Here is a 4,675-nt window from a genome sequence, read left to right as displayed (position 1 = left end):
CACCTTCTGTTTTGGAATCAATACTGTGTATTGGATCCAAGGCAGAAGAGTGGTAAGGGCTAGGCAATCGGGGTTAAGTGACTTGCCCAGGGTCACACAGCTGGGAAGTGTCTGAGGCCAAATTTGAACCCAGGACCTCTCATCTCTAGGCCTGGCTCTCAATCCACTGAACTACCCAGCTGCCCCCAACCCTCCTCATATTTTACCTCTGGAAACTAACTTACTGAAGACACAAAAAATAGAATGGTGTGAAAAATACTTATTAATGGAACCATTTTACAGATGGCAACACTGAGGCAGACAGAGGTGGTGACTTGCTGGAGGAGGGTGTCAGTCGAGCCATTATTAGTCAAAGACTGGGCTTGTATCCCCCTGCCAAAAAAAAAAAAATATATATATATATATATATATATATATATATATATATATATATCTTCCTGGGGTCATAGATTTAATTAATGCTGAAGGGGACCTTCATGGTCAAGGGTTCCAGCCCCTCATTTTACAAAGACTGTGCCACAAGATGCCATTGCAACTCAGCCCAGCCTTCCTCTAACCCAACCCCCTTCCTCTCGCAAATCAGGCTAGGGAGGGGGTCATGTTAGGTAACCCAGCACATCCCCAAAGGCCTGTTTCTTCTTGTCCCTCATGCCACCGCACACCCACACAGCCTTCATCCTGGGAGGGTGGAGCCTGCACATCTTCTCCCCCTCCCCGAACACCCAGAAACAATCCACTGAGACTTGGATTAAAAAAGAAGACGAGAAGAAAAAAGAAAGCCTCCAACTTGGTAGGTGGGCAGAGTGAGATCTCTCCTGGCGAGGAGGGAGGAGAAAGAGCCTGCGCAGGAATGACAGCAGCAGCAGGCTGGGGAGGGAGCACAGCAAAGCAGCTTCAAAGCTGCCGTTATGTGCTGAATGGCGCTTAAATCCCCCGAGCTTTCTTCTGCGGGACTCGGTGTCTGCCTGCCTTCCAGGCACCTCTCCGGGCGCCCTCCACTGGAGAATGCGGGGCTCGGGGCAACCCCTGGCCCTCTGCTTCCTTCCCGACTTCATCATCTTTCCGTGTGATGGTCCCTCTGTTGACCTACAAATTTCAGAAGGGAGCAGCGCCCCGGGATCTAGCAGGAAAGTCTTCCCAAAAGGAAAGCCTCTTCTCCAGGGAGCATGGCAACCTGGATGTTCAGCCTCAGTTCTGATATTGTCCTTCAGGCATTTCTAATTCTTTGTGACCCCATGGGAGTGGGAGTTTTCTTGGCCAGGCTACCGGAGTGCTTTGCCCTTTCCTTCGCCAGCTCATTTGACAGATGAGGAAACTGAGGCAAACTGGGTTAAGAGGCATGTCCAGATTCACACAGCCAGATACTGGAGTTTTTTTCCATTTCCTTCTCTAGATCATTTGACAGATGGAGAAACTGAGGCAGATAGGATTAAGTGACTTACTCGCCTAGGGTCACACAGCCAGATACCAGAGTAGTTTGCCCTTTCCTTCTCCAGCTCATTTGATAGATGAGGAAACTGAGGCAAACTGAGTTAAGTGACTTGTCCAGGGTCATATAGCTGGTAAATGTCTGGATTTGAACTCAGGTCTTTATGATTCTAAGCCCAGGGCTCTATCCACTGTTCCACGTAGCAGCTCCCCCACCAAAGCCCTCTTTCCTCATATACATTGGTGGCTAACGTGTTCAGTGTTTTAAAGTTTACACTGTGATTTACCATGGTACGTTGGAGGCCAGTAGTATAGGTGCAATTAGCATGCCCATGCTACATATGAGGAAAAGGTAGGCTCAGAGGAGTTGTGATTTGCCAGTAGTCACATTGCTAATAAGCATCAAAGGCAGAATTTGAACTCAAGTCTCCTTGACTCTAAAGTTTATCCTACCTTATCCACCACACCACATTGCTTCTCAACGACTAAAAAGATGAGTTTCTTCATAGTGCCCCCCAATAATTCTTTCATATCTGAAATCCCCTCTTGTCTCCCAGCAATGATCAGAATTCTTGTCATCCTTCAAAGCCTCTGAGAAAGAATGGGCAGAATCACTCTATTATATGAAGTTATTATTAAAAAATAAATATTAAGCACCTACTATGTGCTAGGTGCTGCAGTCTTGGACCTGGAAAGAGGAAGACCTAGGTTTGAATCTTGCCAAGGGAATAAGGCCTTGCTTTGGGGGACCCTGACTCTTGCCTTGAAGTATCCATAGATATATGATAGAGGGGTGATGAGGGACTTCTCACTGGCCTTCTATTGGAACAACCCAGTGAAAAGATGAATTCAGAAACTGTGATGGAGCCAGCTTTAGCTGCAAAAGAGTTAATTGTTAAGAGTGAAGAGATAGTACTTGAATACATGGGAGCTGATAGAATCTCCAAGTGAAAGAGCATAGAATGATAGCTAGATAGAATGGGCAGATAGCTAGATAGGATGGGGACAGAGAAGGAGGGAGGGAAGGAAGAAGGGAGAGGGACAGAGAGAGAGAGAGAGAGAGAGAGAGAGAGAGAGAGAGAGAGAGATGAAGGGACAGAGAGAGAGAGATGAAGGGAGAGAGAGAGATAGACAGAAACAGAGAGAGACAGAGACAGAGAGAGGGGGAGACAGATGGAGAGAGAGATGGAGAGGGAGACAGAGAAAGGGAGAGAGATAGAGAGATGGAAGGAGATAGAAAGACAGAGAGAAAGAGAGAGAGAGAGATGGAGGGAGACAGAGATGGAGGGAGACAGAGATGGAGGGAGACAGAGATGGAAGGAAATAGAGAGAGGAGAGATGGAAGGAGATAGAGATAGAGACAGGGAGAAAGAGAGATATGGAGGGAGACAGAGAGAGGGAGATAGAGATGGAGAGAGAAAGATGGGGAGAGATGGAAGGAGATAGAGAGAGGGAGGAGAAAGAGAGAGAGGAAGGGGGAGAGAGAGGGAGAATGTGGATAGATAGAACATTTATTCAGCACTTAGTATTTGCTAGGCACCATGCTAAGCCCAGGGATACCAAGGCAAGACAGTCATTTTCAAAATGCAGGAGTTGGGAGAACCTATGTTTACAAATCTGGCCTCAAACATTTCCTATCTGCTACCACTGGGAAAGGGGTGGGAAGTGTGTTAGGGGAGGAATCAATTAATGAAATTTAATAATTTCTTATGTGAGCTTGGGTAAGTGACTTAACCCTGTTTGTCTTAGACTGATACTAAGGAGGGGCAGCTTGGTGGCTCAGTGGATAGAAAATCAGGCCTGGAGAGGAGAGATCCTGGGTTCAAATTTGGCTCCAGATACTTTCTAGCTATATGGCCCTGAGCAAGTCACTTAACCCCAGTTGCCTAGTGTGAGATTTAAAATGGTTGAGGTCTTAAACTGTAGTGAGTTAAAATGGTGGAAGATATAAATTGTGATAGATATAAGAGAGGGTGAGTAAATTTGACCGCAGAAAATATGTTTCACTACAGTGTCTTGGTTTTTAAATCAAATATAAGGTGGTCACCAGGGAAATATTCCCAATTATTCAAATACCCAAGTCAACTGAGTTTTATAGAGATTTTTAATTAATAATATAATGAGGAATTAGAGAGAGAAAGAGTAGGAAAGGAATAATTATGAAGGGCCTCAAGCCAATATGGCCTAGACCTGAATCTTAAGAGAGAGAATCAATCAGTCAGTCTTTTAACACTCACCACAAGATCTGCCTAAACAAGGATTCTAGTGACACCAGGCCAGCTCCATCTCAGCTGACTTCACCAGAGAGAGATTCAGTGAGACCTCCTTAGAGATTGTCCTCCAAGAGCTTCCCTTCTCCAGAGCCTCTCTCAAGAGATTCTTCCCAAGCGATTCTCATCAGAGATCCTCCAAAAGGATTTCTCCAAAAGGATATCTATATCCTCAAGAGATTCTGCTTTTTCTTATATAGGGTTTTTTCTCCCATGTCACCTCCCCTATGTCCCTATATCTACCAATCACTGTAGATGCTTTCCAAAGGACTGCCCATCTAAATTCCTGCTAAGTCGACCAATCTCCTCAGTAAGTCTGAACCAGTGAAAACACAGCTGAGTCAACTAATCTCATCAAGAGAAAACTTGCCCGACCCTTTTAGGTACCTAGCATCTCATTGTATCAATTCTAAAAACAGGCCTGGCTCAAAGAACTCCTTGCCTTATTATAAGCATGGGTCCAAGTACTTTCATTGTTTAGCAAGGAGTTTTTTCCCCCTAAAGCAGTCTTAAGTACGGTTGGAGTAGAGGTCCTCCCATTTCTGATCCTGGCGAGTTCTCACATCAAAATGGGGAATGTTTCTCAGTAGGGAATTTGTTCTAATTAAGAATTCCCCGATGGGGAAATTTTTAACATTCACAAGTCTGAGAGATTTCAAGATTTACACTAGACCTTAGCTCTTCTGCTTTGAAATCAATACTTAGGATCAATTCTAAGACAGAAGATAAGAGTTTTTAGAACTGATACTAAGATAGCAGGTAAAGATGAAAAAACCAATACAAAACCGAAGAGGTGCTAGAAAGAATAGAGGAGGGGGGTACCCTTAGCCTTAGACAGCAGCCAAGACAGCTGGAGGGGGGCTGGATTAAACCAGAGTGAGCTGAAAGGGATATCAGGACAGTTGCGCATCCCTAAAATATTGCCCAGATCAGAGCTTTGGTGACAGTTCACTGAGTGGGTTTGCCTGGATGAAGAT

At 45.0% G+C, this 4,675-nt stretch overlaps 1 long non-coding RNA gene across 1 annotated transcript in view; it reads left to right on the top strand.

The window, feature by feature from the left end:
- The first annotated feature begins 639 nt into the window (after positions 1–639).
- The window catches only part of LOC130458898 (uncharacterized), a 24,981-nt gene continuing 20,945 nt past the window's right edge, over positions 640–4,675 (top strand). The window contains exon 1 of the long non-coding RNA XR_008918263.1: positions 640–790. This is a non-coding gene — a long non-coding RNA (uncharacterized LOC130458898). The remainder of the gene's footprint in view (positions 791–4,675) is intronic.

The sequence above is a fragment of the Monodelphis domestica genome, chromosome 4 (assembly GCF_027887165.1).
Source record: "Monodelphis domestica isolate mMonDom1 chromosome 4, mMonDom1.pri, whole genome shotgun sequence".
NCBI lineage: Eukaryota > Metazoa > Chordata > Mammalia > Didelphimorphia > Didelphidae > Monodelphis > Monodelphis domestica.
Note: the sequence above shows the minus strand (reverse complement) of the source record. Positions and strands in the feature narration are given on the sequence as shown.